The sequence below is a fragment of the Oryzias latipes genome, chromosome 4, assembly GCF_053564925.1.
Source record: "Oryzias latipes strain Hd-rR chromosome 4, Olatipes_Hd-rR_3.1".
In the NCBI taxonomy this organism is placed as follows: domain Eukaryota; kingdom Metazoa; phylum Chordata; class Actinopteri; order Beloniformes; family Adrianichthyidae; genus Oryzias; species Oryzias latipes.
This window is the reverse complement of record NC_136240.1, coordinates 1,902,075-1,921,932: the sequence shown is the minus strand read 5'-3', so window position 1 is coordinate 1,921,932 and position 19,858 is coordinate 1,902,075. Positions and strand designations below refer to the sequence as shown.

The 19,858-nt window shown below is 41.0% G+C and overlaps 1 protein-coding gene across 2 annotated transcripts in view; it reads right to left on the bottom strand.

Moving 5' to 3' along the window:
• Positions 1-19,858, bottom strand: part of kdr (kinase insert domain receptor (a type III receptor tyrosine kinase)) — a 66,821-nt gene that overhangs the window by 21,817 nt on the left and 25,146 nt on the right. The window lies entirely within an intron of this gene.

The following is a 19,858-nucleotide window of genomic DNA, read 5'->3' as shown; positions in this document are numbered from 1 at the left end:
GTCTTCTTTTCTGTTTTCCCTGTCTTCTTCTTCTTCCAGAGTCATCTTACACACCACCATGCGGTGCTGTCTGGCTACACTCTCTCCTACCACCACTTTGCAGTCATTAACCTCTCTCAAATGCCCAGTGTGTCACATATAAGCATAAACTAACACCTGTGCAGAGAGTGTGGATACATATCTGATTTAGTAGAGCCATGGGGTGACGTTTGGGTCGCGGTGGAGCTGTCCGTTCACGTAGAGCCGGTCCACAGAGATGACAGCGCGGGTGCCTTTACTCACTGCCTGCCACGGCGCCTCACCTCTTCCTTCTCTTTGTGGAGCACGAACTTGGCCACCATGGGTCTTGGCCTGTGATTTCCTGGTCTTGCTGCTCCCATGTGATGCACACGGTGAAAGTGTATGGATTTAACTTTTTCCTCAGGAAGCTTAACCTGGCTTTGAATAAAGCTTTTAATTTTTTCCTCAGCGTTTTCCTCTAGCGTTTCTGGTATTCCCATGACCACCAGGTTATCGCTCATAAATCTTGATATAAGATCCAGAATGGACTCTTTGATCTTATTTTCATCAGAGAGTTGGCTCATTCCATCAGTGAGGGAGCTTACCGACTCTCTCAGCACTGAGTTCTCTGCGGTCAGGGTTTCCACTTGTTTATGGGAGAATTCCAGAGTGTCCTTGATTTCTTGGAATTCCCAATGAAGGATCTCCAGGAGGGAAAGACGGCTGTCGAAGCTGGATAGCTTAGCATCGATGCTAAGAAGCATATCCCACGAGTTGGATTCAAACTGCGTCTTCGGTGGAGAAGCTCCTGGTGATTCTTTGGGACGGCTCCGCTTGCTGGGGGCGGTTGGCTTGCCTGACTGAGGTTTTTTTTTTCCATGACGAAGTGCTTGTACTGCCTGTCGATGTAGCGTGACAGGCTATCCAGGTCCTCCTCCTCGTTGCTCTCCAGGACGGTCAGAGTTTTACCTCCAGTAAATCAGAGGAAAAATAGCACTGGAACGGTGTGTTTATTCCCCAAAAATAAAAGGTCTTGGACAGATCCGCGTCACTGCTCCATGCGATCCCGGAAGTATGCAAATGAAATATTAAAGACAGTGAGAGGAATGAAGGGTAAATTCTCTACTGATATTAATGGCATTGATATAGCTTTGGTGAAAAAAGTAATCAATGGAATCCTGAAACCATTAGAATATATTTATGGCCCGCAGCAGCAGTCACACTCACTGCAAGGACCATATTGTTTTCGCAGTTTGAATGATTTTGGCGCCTTTCAGCGAAAATGTGACCCCCGCCGCATACTCGAAAAGTCACCAAAATGTGCACACACCTCAGATAAATTGAAAATAAATTTTACACAAAGTCAACGTCACCCCCCCCCCCCCCCCCCAAAAAAAAATAAAGACGATGACATCACAGCGAGCGATCCCGTCAAAAAAATGATTGGCGAATGAGGACGGAAAAAATGTACTTCATAGAACAGTTACGAAACCCAAACACACATGTTGGGGATATCCCAAAGAAGTTTTGAAATCATTATGGGACGGCCACACGACCTACGGCTTGGCAGCCATTTTGTGGCGAACTCAGAGAATTGGCGATTTTTGTGTTTTTCCACGATATGGGAAAACGACACTTTTGTTTCAGCGATTTTCACGAAATTGCACATACTTGCTGCCAGCTCCAGTCTACATACACCACCGAAGTATCGTTGAACTTTGACCTAGGGAAGAGGCTGCCATCTTTTTTTTTAGAAAGCCCCTTTAGCGCCACATACAAACGAAAACTCGTCCTAGGGATTTCTTGCAATTGTCTCGTAACCTCTCAGGCATCCATAGCAAGGTGCTGTGGACAAAATGTCGCATACACATGCCGCCAGCTTCATTCTACAATAACCAAAGAAGTTTTGTTGACCTTTGACCTTGGGAAGAGGCGGCCATCTTGAATTTTCAATGAAAAGCACCTTTAGTACCACATACAAACGAAAACATGTCCTAGGGATTTTTATCGATCTTCTTGAAACTTTTCGGGCATCAATAGGCTCCGTGCACGTAACTAAGGAGTTCTACTTCCGCCGCCTTGAGTGTGAGGCCGACCATTTCCGGTTTGCGACTTCTATAGCAGCGACACGGCAGATTTTGATTGCGAAAGATGGCATATTTCACCCGTTGTCTACAAGGTCTCCCGAAAATCGACGTGAACGACATCTACAGGATTTTCGACCAGTGCGTGGTTACATGGGCAAAATATCGTATCGAAAAAATATAGTGTCGAAAATACCGGAAGGGAAATGTGTCCCGTTGTAAACAAACCTTTGCTGTCACATATATTTATGCAGCAGCTCGGTAATATACGAGGCGATCTTCCAAACGTGCTTTTATTAATGTTATGAATATTATGAAGTGCCTGTTCGCTCATCATTTTATATTTAATCCTAGTGGTCAGTGTTTTTTTTTTGTGGAAGAAGTACGGAGCTGGAAGAAGAACCCAGTGTTAGGCTAACAACACGGGCTAACAACATTAGCCTTTTGATGGACACAAAATCCAGGACGAACCACGTAAATGTCTGGGAATAACATCAGCCTTTATTTTGTCAGGGCACAACTAGAAACACAATTCCGTGTGATTTTTTTGAACAGTTTCTAATGACTGAGACGGCTGTGTAAGCTGGCGGCTCGAGCTCTGCTCTGTTCTCGTGAGTCTGGCAGCCGCTAACCCAGAGCGGCGGGTCGGCTCGCAGTCCGAATTCTCACACATAACAAAACAACACGCACATGTAACAAATCACCCTCCCCTCAAACACATTAATAAATCCGGCTGCTCTGCTCAGAGAGGTTCACTCGGTCCACTGGCACCGGAGCCCGAACGCAGAGCTCGGATGCCGGGTCCAGACGTCAGTGGGCACACATCCCCCCCGCATCTCCCTCGTGAGGGGTGAAAGAGAGGGGAGAGCCAGCGGGGCGAGAGCGGAGCGGCTAGTTGGTCCCGTATGCGCTCCAAAGCTTTCTCTCAGCGAAACACCATCTATGCATGACGTAAACCAGAGCAGTAGTGACACACGATCTGAATTACCGTTTACATGAACAACGATCGGTATAACCCAGCTATCTCGAATCGGAAAGAAATTTTGATCCGAACGAGTCTGACCGGGGCAGAATATTCCGAACGGTGTGTTTACATGACGCATTTTCTTTCCGATTGCTGCAAATACGAAACACGACTCGTCTTGCTTGGGGTGAAGTCCTCCCGCCGTGTTCACCATCCATTCGGCTCTCACCGACAGATATACTGGAAAGCTATGAAAGCTTATAGTACTGTTGTACTTTGACAAATTCGCACACGGGTACACAACAATGTTGTGATGTCTTTGTCACGCGTTGAAACACCAAACGCCTGTCTTTTACCCGAAATCCGCTCCTATTTACTCAAAACTAGCAACTCAACAAAACTCCCCACAACAATAACACGACCAACAGGAAGTTGTCGGCCTTACACTCGAAACACGGAGGTTAACCGGAAGTTCTATCGTGCACGTAGGCTATGGCAAGCGACTGTGGACAAAATGTTGTTCTACAAAAAGATCTACAGAAAGTTGTAGATTATTTTTTGCGAGGCCCCCCCTAGGATAAAGAAAATGTTTCGCGCATTTTCAAAGCGAGGTTTAACCCTTGTGCTATCTTAGATCAGTGTTTTTCAACCAGTGTGCCGTGGAAGATGGTCAAGTGTGCCGTGGGAAATTGCCCTCATTCACTGATCTAACAACATTTTCCATCTCCATTATATCAGCATCACGACTGATAAAACACTGATTAGTTAGGAATACGAAAGATAATAAAAATACTTTTTTTGTCGTAATTTGTTTCTATTAAAGACATTTTTGTAAGAATGACGGTACCGCGATTTAGCGGCAACTAAAGCTGTTTTCTGAAAAGTCCCGCCCCTTTAACGGTCTCCGCCAATCATTCTTGGAGGCTTAATCATACGTCATCAGTCTGACCAATCAGAAGTGGTTAAAGTCTTCACCTCAAAAGAATGAAGCTCAGTCTTTCTGCGTTTGCACTACATCTCCCATGATGCATTGGGTTAAAGGAACACGAGTCTCTCCTCTTAACGTCTTGAAACAACAACGAACACACATCAAACAGTATTTAAATCTTCTAACTTAACTTTTATTACATTTTTCAGAAAAAACAGCTGCAGCTTCCAAAATTTTCTGCCACAATTATCACCCAAATGCATGTGAGATTGTGGGGGGGGGGGGGGGGGGGGGGGGGGCTGTAGATCAATACAGACTAAGAGTCTCTCCTTTTTTTTTTTTTTTTGGATGCTGGTGTGCCGCGGGATTTTTGTCAAGGTTAAAGTGTGCCGTGGCTCAAATAAGGTTGAAAAAACACTGTCTTAGATGACCCCACCCTTACATTGACGTGTTCTCCCTACCATGACAAAGGTGGATAAAGGTGGAAAGATTTCATGTAATCCATGGACACCAGTGAAGATCACAAATCATTGAAGAAAAAAGGTTCAGAGCACTGTCTACTGGGTCTAGATGACCCAACTCCCAATGTTAAAGTTCCTAGGATAGCACAAGAGTTACAGCATGACAGTGCAACTCTCAGCTCCTGTTCAATGTTCAGCTGGGACCTGTACTTGGTCTTTAGTGCAGCAATAGCAGAGAAGCCGATCTCACAAAGGTAAGAAGTTGCAAAGGGAAAAAGAATGCACATTGCCTTCTGTCCTAAGAGTGGATACTGCCTCTCTACACTCAGCCAGAATTCACTCTGTGTCTGTGATGTGAAGCTCAGTCTCAAAGTGGATTTAGACGTCATGTCAATGAACTGTTCTTCCTCTGCAGAGGTGAAACCAGCTGGAACTGCTGCATTGAAAGGATCTAGCAGCCAGTCATACTGGGAACTGTTTTCAGGAAAGTACTTTTTGAAGAGTCCCATCAATGATGCAATGTGCTGCTTGATAACTGGAATCACTGAGGTGGCATCATAGTCAGTGCTGTCAATAATTTCATGCAGATTCTCAAATGCATGACTTCTTCCTTCATCAAGTTGCTTGGCCCACATTGAAAGCTTTCGATTGAAGGAGCTGATCTTGTCTATGATCTGAGGGAGGTGTTAATTTTCCCCTTGTAACTGTAAATTTAGTTCATTTAGCTTTCCAAATATGTCACTCAGGTAGGCCAGTTTTGCCAGGAAGTTCTCATCTCTGAATTTTGCTGCATCTTCATACTTATGTTCCTGCTCCAAAAACACTCGGATCTCCTCTCTGAGCTCAAAAACATGGGACACGACTTTTCCTCGTGACAGCCACTGTCAAAGAGCACAGCCTGGTGTTCAGCTCCCATCTCCTCACAGATAGCAGAAAAGATTCTGGATTTTAGTGGTGTGGTCTTTATAAAATTGATTACCTGTACACCTATAAATGTCAGTCATAACCTCACCTAATTCAGAGGAAAGGTGCCTTGATGCCAGTGCTTCTCTATGTGTGACACAGTATGTCCACTCAGCATTAGGTGAAGCCTTCTTGATGAGCGTCCACAGTCCTTTTCTCATCCCTGCCATGGTCTGTGCACCATCACTGCAAACCCCAATGCAGTTCTCCCACTTCAGCCCATTCTCAGTGAGGAAGCAGTCTAGCATTTTTAACAGCTCCTCAGCTGTGGCTCGATTTTTGACAGATTTACAGAAGAGCAAATCCTCACACAGGGGGTTTGTCATGCCAAAACGTACATAAGCGATAAATAAACAGTCTTTGTTACTGTCAGTTGCTTCATCAAATTGTAAGGCAAACCTTTTGTCTGTGAGTTCATCTATCAGCTGTTCCTGCAGATCATTTGCGATGTCATCTATGCATTTTGCGATCGTGTCATTGGACAGTCGGATGGCTTTTAACTTTACAGCCCTCGTGTTGTCAAGCATGACAGAAACCATGTCTACTGCTGCAGGCAGTATCAACTCCTCAGCTATTGTGTGGGTTTTTTTGCTCTGCACGATCTGGTACGCCACTTTAAATGAGGCCAAAAGTGCTCGCTGGTTTACTGTTGAAGCGTTCTCAAAGCGGGATGACTGTTGGCCATACTCCGCATATTTTCGCTGAAGAAAATCAAGCGGCTTGTCAACATGTTGAGGGTGCAATGTCTGTAGGTGACGTCTTAATGTATTTGGCTTTATACTGTCCGCCGCCAACATTTTCAGACACACACTGGTCTTTCCTCCTGTCCCACTGTCGTCACCGTGAATCCCAGCGCTAGATAAGACTCAGCGGATTTCCTTGTCTTAGCTTTTCATTTGAAAAGTTTTAAACTCTCACGCAGACTTTGGCAGTAAGCGCACAACTGCGCCACCTGCTGTCGTGGATGTACAATTACACTGTACACAGCAAAAAGCAAAGTCTGTTCCTTGGGGTATTACGCGCCCCACTAGTTGGAGAAGCACTGCCCTAGCGTAAGTCTGCAATCACGTCTGGAGTTTGGTCGACCTTTGACTTTGGGAAAAGGCTGCTATCTTGAATTTTCTATAAAAAACATCTTTACCACCGGATTCAAATGTAAACTTGTTGTTGGAATTTTTATCGATCGTCTTGGGACTTTTTTGGCACCAATGGCAAGCTACTGTGGAAAAAATGTTGGAATTAGAAGTTGCAGATTTTGAACGGGGTGCGCGTGGTGAGCTAGCAAAGTGGCGCACTGTTATAGGTCTTATGTTTTTCAATGGAATACTGTGAAATTTGAATGCATGCATCCAAGGCTGGAACTGCAGATGTGGTTTGATGTAAATAAACTTTCACTAAATCAAAGTAAAACAAAAATGATGTTTTTTGATCACTATAACAGTAAACACATAAATGGGGTGAAACTTGAAATAATTTATGAAAATCCATTTTCTGGGGTCAGAATTGATAATAAAAAAAAACTAACCTGGAAAGCACATATTAGGTACATACAAACTATCCATAAGTATCTCAGTGTTGAATAAAGCAAAACTGGTTCTGGACCACAAATCACTCCACATGTTATACTGTACATTGGTGTTACCATCTTTTTCTTATTGTGTAGAGGTTTGGGGGAACAACTGTCAAACATTGACTTTCATTACTTCTAAAGAGAGCAATACGAATCATACACAAAGTCAGTTACCTTGAGCACACAAACAAATTATTCATACAATCAAAATTACTACAATTTTATGATCTAGTAGAGTATTGTACCTCTCAAATAATATTCTAGGCAGAAAACAACTTATTACCGACGAAGATTCAAAGGTTATTTATTAAAAAAGAGGAAAAATACAATTTTAGGGAAAAAATAAATTTCTCATACATAAAGCACGTAAAGATTTTGAGTTTCAGTTTGTGGAGTGAATTTGTGAAACAGAACCAGTAAATGCTTGAAAACAACGTCCAAACATAAAAGAATTTAAGTATAAATACAAAAATATGATTATTGATAAATATTTACAAATACAAAACAATGCAGAACCTCAGCATTTGTAAATCTGCATGCTTATAATATAAGATTGTGTTATTCATTTGGTTGTTTTTTGGAAATGAGAATTACTTAGTTAGCACCCCTGCGCCCTCCCAACAGTCAGGGGTTTGTACCGGTTGGGAGGAAACATAGTGCTAAACGCAAAAACTTAGAGCACCCGAGACTCTACGTTAGTAATAGGTTCTCCCCCCTCAGCGACACACCCGCTGAACATTCAACTCTGGTTATAGGCTAGTTATAGTTATATATAAAAAAAAAAAAAAAAACTCTGGTTATCGGCTCTTCTGAAGTTAGAAACGTGGAGCTCCCAGCGGCTACAGTCAGGTGTTATCCGGGGGCCAGAGTTGGTGACATCGAGGGGAACCGTAGGATGTTAGCTCAGAGTAAGTCCAGGTTCCGTCGAGTCGTGATTCACGCAGGCGGTAATGATGCCCGACGGAGACAATCAGAGGTGGTTAAGTTAAACGTAGCTTTGGTGTGTAAAATGGCTAAGACGATGTCCGACACTGTAATTTTCTCTGGTCCCCTGCCGAACTTAGTCAATGATGAAATGTAAAGCCGCTTTTCATCATTTAACCGCTGGCTTTCTAGATGGTGCCCAGAAAACGGCGTTTGTTTTGTGGATAACTGGAGCACGTTTCTCGGGGAAGCCCGGTTTCATGCGGAGAGACGGCGTCCATCCCACTCGGGACGGTGCCGCTCTTCTTTCTAGAAACATTTCTGCTAGGCTTAGTCTGTTAACCTGACAATCCAGAGACGAGACCCGGGCGCAGAGCAGCAGTGTAAAACGCTCCTCTGAGCCTCCCTTAGGGTTAGTGCTGGTGCAAAACCCATGCAGGGAAAGTCAAGCAGGTCCGAGCTTTAGCTTATGTGCTGAAAGACAAATGAAAGGAGCGCGTCATAGAAACCTCAAAGTGACAGACAGCAGTACTCACGAGCAGAATTATGATGTCATTAAATGCGGTTTATTAAACATTCGATCCATTTCCTCCAAGTCCCTCTTAGTCAATGAGTTAATCATTGATAACAACCTTAGTCTTTTAGCCTTAACAGAAACTTGGCTCCAACAGGATGACTACGTTAGATTGAATGAAGCAACCCCCCCCCCACTTATGCTAACTATCAGAAATCCAGGATTTCAGGGAAAGGAGGTGGTTTGGCAGTAATATCACAGTCTAGCTTACTTCTCAGCCCTAAAGTTAAAAATGCTTAAAATTCATTTGAAAACATCATATTGTCTATAAATCACCCAAACAGGAAAACTCGAAAGCCTGTTTTATTCATAATTATTTATTGCCCCCCCGGCCCGTATTCAGAATTTTTAACTGCGTTTTCCGACTTCCTATCGACTATTGTCTTAGATTCTGATCAAACTATAATAATAGTGGATTTTAATATTCATGTTGATGACCCCAGTGACTGCCTAGAAAAGGCTTTTGCAGCTTTATTAGATGATGTTGGTTTCACCCAAAGTGTGAATGAACCCACTCACTGTCATAAGCCCACCCTGGACCTTGTTCTAACCCATGGTATAGAGATCAGCCAGCTGAGTGTCCTTCCTCTTAACCCCATCATTTCTGATCACTTTATGATTACCTTCCAGTTTACACTGGAACATCCTTCTGCCCCAGTGAATAAGAAACAGCTTAGAAGAACCTTAACTGACCGTTCTGTGTCTGAGTTTAAACACACAGTTCAGCCAGTACTTAGTGATATTCTGAGAAAATACTCTGAGTCCAGCTCCCATATTATCAGTCCTAATATAAATGACCACTTTGTTAATGATGCCTTACAATCCCTCAGGAGTACTCTCGATGTTGTTGCCCCCTTGAAACCTAAGTTCGTCAGACAAAACCGAGTAGCACCGTGGTTTAACGCTGAAACTCGTTCTCTTAAACAAGAAACCCGTAAGTTGGAAAGAGAATGGCGCCGCTCAGGTTCAGAGCAGTCTCTGGATATCTGGAAACATAGCCTATTAAATTATAAAAAAGCTCTGCGTAGAGCTAGAAGCCAGTACTATTCAACCTTGATATCAGAGAATGGAAATAATCCAAGATTTTTTTTTAGCACTATTGCTAAATTAACTCGCAGTCAGAGCTCATTAGAACCACAAGTTCCTGTTTCTCTCAGCTCTGATGATTTTCTTACATGTTTCGATAGTAAAATCTCAAATATTAGACATAAGTTAAATCAAGTTATTCCTACTATCAGCCCAGAACAGGCTGAAGCGGTAGAAATGGAGGCATCCATAGAAACCTCTGTAACATTAGACTGCTTCACTATTGTGGATCAAGCGGAAATAACATCAATTATTACGTCTTGCAAATCCTCAACGTGTCTGTTAGACCCAATTCCCACTAGACTTTTTAAAGAAACTTTTCCCCTAATTAATGATTCCATATTAACGATAATAAATAACTCCACCACAGTACGGAAACTGCACTAGTTAGAGTCTCTAATGACTTGTTATTGGCCTCAGAAAAGGGACTAGTTTCTATTCTGGTCCTGTTAGACCTCAGTGCAGCCTTTGACACTATCGACCACGGTATTTTACTCCATAGACTAGAGCAGGACATAGGGATCAGAGGATCTGCTCTCCACTGGTTTAAATCCTATCTGTCCAATAGGTATCAGTTCGTTAATGTAAATGGCCATTCCTCTCAGTGCACTCGAGTCAACTATGGAGTCCCACAGGGCTCAGTCTTGGGACCGATCCTGTTTACGCTTTATATGCTACCCCTAGGAAACATAATCAGGAAACACAGCATTCATTTTCATTGTTATTGCCGACGATACGCAGTTATATTCATCCATGAAGCCTGACCAGAATGACCAGATAGAGAAAGTGAACGCCTGCATCAGTGACATCAAGACCTGGATGACAATCAATTACCTCCTCTTGAACCCAGAAAAAACTGAGGTCATTATACTAGGTCCTAAAAACCTCAGAGATGCTCTGTCTGCTCAGATAGTCTCCTTGGATGGCATAAGCATAGCCCCTAATTCCACAGTTAGAAACCTTGGGGTTTTATTTGACCAGGATTTATCATTTAAGGCTCATATATCTCAGGCGTGTAGAACTGCCTTTTTTCACCTGCGGAATATTGCTAAGATCAGAAATATACTTTCTAAGAGTGATGCTGAAAAACTCATCCATGCATTTGTTACATCGAGGCTGGATTACTGTAACTCCTTGTTAGCAGCGTGTCCTAAGAGTTCCTTAAGAAGTCTCCAGCTTGTTCAGAACGCAGCAGCTAGATTGTTAGCTGGAACTAGCAGAAGAGATCACATCACTCCTGTGTTAGTTTCGCTCCATTGGCTCCCAGTTGATTCTAGAATCAAGTTCAAGATCCTCCTGTTAACCTATAAGGCCTTACATGGAATGGCCCCGTCCTATATTAAGGACCTCATAGTCCCTTACCATCCAATAAGAACACTTCGTTCGCAAAATGCAGGACTGCTTGTGGTTCCTAGAATTAGTAAAAGTACGGTTGGAAGTAGAGCATTTAGCCACCAAGCCCCTGTCTTATGGAATAAACTCCCAGCTCATGTAAGAGAGGCCGACTCAGTTTCTACATTCAAAGTTAGACTTAAAACATTCCTCTTTGGACAGGCTTATTGTCAGACTACTTAGTATTCAGAGATTATTTAACTTAATGTTAATTTGTTTAAATTAAACTTAATAACTATTTCTTTTAAAAGGCTGCTAGAAGTTGAAGCTGGGGTAACTATGGTGCTCTGGGGTTCTGTCCTCTTTTCTCTTCTACTTCTACCCTTCCTCTCTTCTCCATTCTTGATCATTATTCATCATTTAGTTCTCCATGCCTCTGTTTGGTGCAGTGAGATTCATGTACTGTCCCTCTTTTCCCCTCCCCTCCTGGGGAGTGGGAGTGCTTCCAGACTCCAGTTGGATCATCCGTGCTCCAGTTCCTGACCGTTTACCTTGCCTTTGCTCGCGCTCCTACACCTGGCTGTGGATCCTGCCTCTGGCTCATCTTTGGCTCGTCTCTGCTCTGTACCTGACCGAGTACCTGGTCTCTGCTCCTGCTCCTACACCTGGCTGTGGTTCCTGTCTCCGGCTCGACTCCCGCCTTTGACTGTCCCCCCAACTACGGCTGGATGAAGCTCGTGTGCTGGACTTTAAATGTGTAGTTGTAGATTTAGATAAGTAAATTCTTCTCTTTGAGTTCTGGTAAATCGCCTTTCCGTCCTGGGGGAGGATCCCTCCTTCATGTGGGCACCCCTGATGTTTCTTCGTTTTTCCGGAATCCGTTTTTTTGGGAGTTTTTCCTTACCGCGAAGGGGGGTCTAAGGGCAGGAATGCCAGTATAGCTTTGTCAGTTTGTTAGTTCATTTTAGTATTTTACTATTGCACTCTTTGTATTCACGATCCTTTTGAGTTCATGTTTCACTTCGAAGCCCATCGAGACGACTGTTGTTGTGATTTTGGGCTATACAAATAAAATTGAATTGAATTGAATTACTTGTGCATCTGTCACTGAATGTACATTTGGGTAGGGCACTGGACTTGGATTGGGGGTTGTACTCGGATTAGTTAGGAAAGTAAGGACTTAAGGTAAAGGGGGGTAAGAGTTTATGAGATTTTTCTTCTTCTCACTCCCTTTAGTTGTTTATATAATTTTGTCTTATATAATTTTTTCTTTAGTTTTATATAATTTTCTTGTTTTATATAATTTTGTCTTGCTTTGTCTTATTTTGTTACTCTACACTTGTTTTCACTTTTTTAAAACATTAATATTTTTGAACTTGAACTTTAACTATATATAAACTGTATTTTTTGTCGTTTAGTTGGTGTTAGTAACCTATTTGAAAGAAGACAGCAGGTAATGCAGGCAGTAAGACAGCTGCACTTGTTGAGATCATTGATCTATATCATTTGTTTATGAAGGGATTGAGGTTTTGAAGGATTTTTACTGTTGGTGTTGCACAAAATTAGGAAAATGCCAAAGATTTTTAGAGTGATCCCAGTGATTGGTTATATGACTTTGTTTTTAATGTTTTATAAGACCTAAAAATCATATTCACAATAACATGTTTTTAAAAATCAAATCCTTCTGATACGTTTCACAAAGACACACACACACTGTAAACCCGAACGTTCAGAGTAATTAAATATAATGAGTAGCTAATACTCAAAATTAAAAAAAAAAACTCTTCTAACTCAATCATATGAAGTTTGTTCAACACATCCCCTGTTTTGAGTATATGTAACTACCGTAAATTCCGGACTACAAAGCGCACCCGATTACAAGCCGCACCCACCCATATTCACGTGTTAGACTGCTTTTATACATACACAAGCCGCATCAGAGTACAAGCCGCGCATGTGTTAGCCGATATTGTCATCCAGACAGATCACGGCCAGCATCCCAGAGTGAGTGCAATTCATTAGCACATTGTGGGTGGTGCCAGCTTTGCCTCTGGCTCATGTATTTGAGTGTATCGACATCTGCCAAACAGCATGGACATCTATTCTGTTCACAAGTCCCTCAGTTATGGTGTTTTTATTTCATTTTTTTTTTACTTATTGACAATCTAGGTATCTAACATAAAATTACAAACAGTAACCATATAATCAACATTACATCACTCAGTTATAATGAGGAAATTTACATCCGCGATTCCACATTTCCCATGAGTCTTAGGGGCTAAAGGCGGGGCCAACGCCCGGCTCGCCATTCTGTTGTACGTGTTTAAGAATTAGCAAGTAGCAGCAGTGCATGGAGGGGTGAACGGGTACAGCTCTCCTTCCGCTTGTGTCGCAGCAGCGTTATGGGAGTAACAGGGCTGGTTAAAAAACACAACGGTAAAATAAAGCAGCGGCGACTGAAAAGCGCGCGCCTCAGCGCGATACGCGCGCCTCAGTGCGGCGCGTGCGACAGAATTCAGAAGCCTCTGCGCTCCGCTCCCGCCCCGCGCGCTCCTTGTCTCCCCTTCCTATCTACTCCGACACCTCTGGCCAGGGCGGCTTCAAGGAGGAGCACTTCGTCCCCGTTGCGCCGGTGGATGGAGCAAATCGTTTCTGTGCAAAGCAATCGGACTTAATACTGTACGTTTTGTGTATGAGGGGCGGATGCGTTGTTACGTGTGGGAGCCATCAGACTGCCATCGGCCCCGCAGCTCAATCAGCAGGAGAAAATGTCTCCAGCTCACACGGAGGCTGTGAGTTTTTCAAAGCAAAATTCCGCTTTTACGGTTTCCTTAGAAACCGTAAATGGAATGTAAATTCACTCCATGCGCTGTTCTCTCCGTCACGCAGCAAACCGGCTTTTCCAAACCCGTTGGTGACGGTGGACTTTTTTACGCTGCTTTTAACGATTGCTTTTTACTTGAAAGCTTCATCATAATGTAGCGGCGATCACGTGCACGTTGGGTCTAATGGCCCCAAAGGATTCTGGGATGCGGCCGGGCATGCGTGTTTCGTTTTGTTGAACCATGACTGAAGTGTCTAAGACCTGAAGTCAAGTCCATGCTGTTTGGCTGCTAAGAGGTGTGTTGAATAAAAATGCCTCGTGCTTGGTGTTAGATAGAGAATTCAAACTATTCACTGAGTTCGAAAGTACGTACATGGCGGCCGCCAATTAAATCCATAAATTAGCCGCGTCACTGAATAAGCCGCAGGGCTGTAAGCGCAGGAAAAAAGTAGTGGCTTGTAGTCCGGAAATTACGGTAATAGTTTTTAATTTAAAATAAAATATGTTTAAATTAAGTAAATTAAACCTAAAAACATAATTCAAGTGTAATATATAGATTTAAGTATTGCAAACTGTAAACCCGAACGTTCAAAGTAATTAAATATGAGTAGCTAATACTCAAAGTTGTCAAAAAAGCTCTTCTAACTCAATCATATAAAGTTTGTTTAACACATCCCCTGTTTTGAGTATATGTAACTAATAATTTTTAATTTAAAATAAAATATGTTTAAATTAAGTAAATTAAACTTAAAACATAATTAAAGTGTAATATGTAGATTTAAGTATTGGATTTCTTATCTCTCTTGTTTCAGGTGGATTAAACAATTCCTTGTCCCGCATGCTCTCAAATTTTTATTTTTATTTTTCTAAATATTGTAGCAACCTCCAGCCCCGCCTTCAGCCCCTAAGACTCATGGGAAGTGGGAAATCTTGGTGTGAAAACCATGAGTGAGAGGGCTTGAAGCAGAAGTGAGATCCATGCTGTTTGGCTGTTTACATGTTCAAATAAATGGAAGAAGTAGGCAGACGCGAAGGCTCCTTTGTACAACAAAAGATATTGTTTAATAAAATAATTCTTGTAAGAGTAAAACTTATGTATGAAAAGTACTTTCATTAGTTTTATTTAGGCATTGCACAGAAAGGAGTGAGTCATTAATATTGTTAGGCAGGTGTTTACAACATTTTGCTGTACAATCTAAAAAGAGGTTTTGGGCTGTAGTTGGAAAGATTAACTTTTTTCCATTGTTCAATCTTAATTATTTGGTTTGGTGAAAATAAATCATTGTTTTGGGTTCATTCAACTTAAAAATGACACATAGTTGTCTGATGTAGTTATTTCACTTTCAATCAACTTAATTGAATTAAGTTGGTGTAACTTTTGTGTAAATGCACCATGATATCATAACGTAAGGCAGCGCAAGGAATTATGGGATACCATTCTCTTTGCCAAACTGGGCAGATTGGGGTTTAAGTGTGCGTTTTTGTCCATGGTTTTTGTTGTGTAGCTGTTTTACTCTGTTTGAACTAGTAAATTAAACTGTTATTTTTATTTCTTTCTGCACCATAAGTTAGAGTTTGGTAGACGATGATGACCAACCCCGTAGAGCAAAAAACATGGTATGTCCCATTATTAAAGGCAGAGTTTGCAACACCTGAGCCCCTGTCTTGAACTATGAGACATTGCTGGGTCGTTCATGTCTTTGATGTTCAAGGTCCAGTAGTTGAAACTTTAGAAAAATGTGCCAATGTCAATTGTTGAAGCAAAATTTATAACATGTTTTTTTCAATTAGACCAACTTATCAATTTGAGTTAAATTGCCATAAAAAACTGAGTTGCATGAACTCAATTCAATTAGGTGTTACCAACTGAAGTAATTCAATTAAGTTGGATCAACTTCTTTTCTTTTTAGAGTGTTTTAAGTTACCATTACTCTGTTTTTTTAGGCAATCATTTGCCTAAAGAAAATAAGTTTTGAAAAGCATGGTCTTGAGTTTACTGACTCAAACAAATTGATTATCCCTGTACAAGAAGGTAACTAATAAATATTGAGTTCTGTTAAGATAAAATTGTTGTTTTTCCCTATTTTTTTAAGTTATGGAAACTTATTCCTGTGGCTTTAAAACTCAAAACTGCAAGTCATTGTAACTGATGACAATTAAGTTGTCTTAATGTGTAAATGTAGGTTATATTTAATGCCAATATTTGACTTGCACAAATTGACACTTTTAATTTAACTGTTATAAAGAAATACAAGTAGCACACAATTAAATCTGTTATGTTATGGAAAACTCAGACTTTTTAGTTAATCAACTCAAAAAAATTGTGGCAAATGATTGCCTTAATTTTTTTAAGTTCTGGTAACTTGTTCGGGTTTACAGTGCAGGACATTACACACCAAGCAGAAATGAACTTATTGCTCAAAATTATGCCAGGGGTCCAGCTCTAAAAAAATTGACAAAAGAGCAAAGAAAACACAATGATGTATACTGTCATTCCATCCATCTTCCTCCGCTTATCTGGGACCGGGTCGCGGGGGCAGCAGTCTAAAGGCCCGTACACACCGGGACGAATATTCGCCAGCCGTTTTTCGCCAGCTTTTTTCAACACGTTTTTTGTGTTCACACCCAGGCGATTTTCGCTGACGATGAGCCGAGCGAACATGCAATTTCATTCCCTGACATTAGATGGCGCTTAATGTAAAACAGAAATACTCCTGTACACAAGGTGGCGCTGCGAAACTTCACGCTTCTTAAAGTCGCTTTTCACTCAGAAGAAGAGAGCAAGTATTTACGCGCTTGTCAGAATCAAACAAAGAAAACATGAATATTTCCAGGACCAGTAGCTCTAACTCCAGTTCCACGGATGAAGAAATTATTGTTCTGTTGAAAGACGCCAATTTTGGGTACATCCCATAGTAACGAGAAGAGAATAACATGGGGAGTTTTATCGACTGGTACAAGAGCTGAAAATGTATCATGAGCGTTTTCGGGGATATTTTAGAATGTCCGTCATTATTTCTTTGCGGCAGTGTAGACGCTACTTGGCGTCTATCTTCTTCGCTGGTATGTGTACTCAGAAAGGCAGTTTTGTGTTTGAGCGCCCCCAAGTTGTGCTTTACTGTTACTTCAGAAGCTCCAGACACGTGTGCAAAAGCGCCATTCTCATTGGTTGAATAGATTTCGACGCGAGGCGTCAAAAAAAAAAAAACGAACCCGAGGCGTTTTTTAAAAAGTGACGCTTTTTGACTTTTGTATAGCGAGTGTTTATGGCCCTAATGTTGACGACTCTTCCTTCTTTCACAGATTCTTCACCTCACTCTCAGCTCACTCTGACTCCACAATCATTATAGGAGGAGACGTCAACCTTGTTTTGGACCCTGAACTTGACAGATTCAGCAAAGCAGCAAACCAGCGTACATGGCAGTCTGCAAGTATTCTAAAGCGGTACATGAATGATCTGGGTCTCTGCGACGCGTGGCGCTCATGTCATCCAAGCACTAAGGGGTTCACCTTTTTTTCTCCAGTTCACCATTCACACTCCCGTTTAGACTATTTATTAATCAGTAACTCCCTTTTGAAAGAAATTAAAAGTTCCAACATTCATCCAATTATTATCAGTGACCATGCACCAGTTTCTGTTACTATTTCAAGGGAAGTACCCAGACCCTCGGGTTCAACCTGGAGGTTTAATACATCTCTGCTAAAAGACCAGGAATTTATTGAATTCTTTAAAAAAGAGTGGGCAACCTTCTTAGAATTCAACAATACTTCTGAAATATCACCAAGTATTCTTTGGGAAGCAGCAAAAGCAGTCATGAGAGGGAAAATCATCTCTTATTCAACGCATAAAAAACGCAAAGAGAAAGCAGATTTATTAGAACTAGAAAATAAAATTAAAACCCTGGAGACTGATTATGCTGCTTCTGCACAGGAACACATACTGGGCGACCTGAAAAATTTAAAGCTGCAGTTAAATGACATCAACAATAAACAAACACAATTCCAGATACAAAAACTTCGACTGGAAAGATATGAAAACTCAAATAAATCTGGCAAATTTCTAGCTAATCAGCTTAAAATTAATAAAGAAAAATCAACAATCACTTCTATTATGTACCAAACAGGGAATGTCACCCATGACCCTGTAAAAATTAATAATGCGTTTAAAGACTTTTATCAAAACTTATACACTCCACAGATCAATCCATCAGAACAAAGCATCAACTCATTTCTCAACAATATAAACCTGCCCAAGTTAAACGAAGATCAAATCACAAATTTAGACTCTCCGCTCTCGTTGTCTGAGCTTCATGAAGCTCTGTTAATTATGCCTAATGGTAAAGCACCAGGGCCTGACGGCTTTCCTGCAGAGTTTTATAAGGAATTCTGGGAACAACTGGCACCAACGTTTTATAAAACGGTAAAATTTATCAATGAAAGCCAATCTCTACCACCTAACATGAACTCTGCCAACATTATCCTTCTTCTAAAACCAGACAAAGACCCCACGAGTCCTTCAAGCTATCGCCCCATTTCTTTAATTAATGCAGATGTAAAAATTATCTGCAAAGAACTAGCACAGAGAATAGAAAAAGTCACTCCTCACATAATTTACTTTGATCAAACTGGATTCATCAAAGGCAGACACTCGGATGACAATGTCCGCAGACTCGTTAACATAATAGACTTTGCCACCATCAAAAACCAGGAAATGACTATACTATCACTGGATGCTGAAAAAGCCTTTGATAGAGTAAATTGGAAGTTCCTCATTGCTGCCCTCCATAAGTTTGGGTTTGGAGAATCATTCATCAATTGGATCAAAATATTATATCACAACCCCAATGCATCAGTTAGAACTAATAAACAGACTTCCAACAGGTTTTTTCTTGGAAGAGGAACTAGACAGGGTTGCCCACTCTCCCCCTCTCTTTTTGCAATATTTATTGAGCCTCTAGCTGCAGCAATAAGACAGAATAAGAGTATTAAAGGAATTAAAACCAAACACAGCCATCATAAAATTAGTCTCTATGCAGATGACATATTACTGTTTTTAAGTAATATACATTCTGTAAATGAAACGGCAACAATCATTAATGAATTCTCTTCTATATCAGACTATTCCATTAATTGGAATAAATCTGTTTTATTACCACTGAACAGTAATGCGGAGCAAGGACTCACAATACCAGTTAAATCAGGCAATATAAAATATCTAGGTATTTATTTTTCCCCCAAAATATCAGAACTGGTGCAGCTAAACTACACCCCATTACTGAAAAACATACAGGTCGATCTAACACGCTGGACCAACCTGCCTCTGTCCCTTATGGGCAAGGTAGCCACGGTAAAAATGAAAATCTTACCCAAAGTTAATTATCTCTTCTCAATGATTCCCACACAACCGCCATTAAAATGGTTCAAAATATTAGACTCATCCATATCAAGCTTTCTATGGAACAATAAACCTGCAAGAATTAGTCTAAAAACTTTAAAATCTGCAAAAAGCTGTGGAGGATTAGAATTACCTAACTTCCACAATTACCTTCTTGCAAATAGATTACAATACATCTTAAAATGGTTAAAAACTAATCCAGAAACCAACTCATGGTTAGACTTGGAACAGGCGTTATGTGGAAAGATCAACCTGTCAGATCTTCCATTTATTAGCCAAATAGTTAAAAAACAGGATTGTTTCAAAAGTATTAATATAAATGCCACTTTAACAGCCTGGTGGGAATTTATCAAAATATCAAAATCATCAATTCATCCGTGCAAAATGACACCCATCTGGAACAACCCGGACATCCTTATTAACAAAAAAATGATTCACTTCCCAGCTTGGCAAGCAGGGGGCATAAAACAACTAGAGCACATAATTATTGATAGAAGATTCATAACTCCCCAGGAACTTCAAGACAAACATGGAATATATAATTTCTTGGAATATCAGCAACTTAAATCAATTATTACTAAAAAGTTTAAATACAGAGACAACGATTTAAAGCTACCAGATGTAGTTACCACTCTGATTAATTTTTCAATGAATAGAACTCTCTCCAAAATATACAAACTTTTATGTAATTTAGATAACAATATTTCACTTCCGACAACAAAATGGGATGCGGATTTGAGCATCAGCACAGAT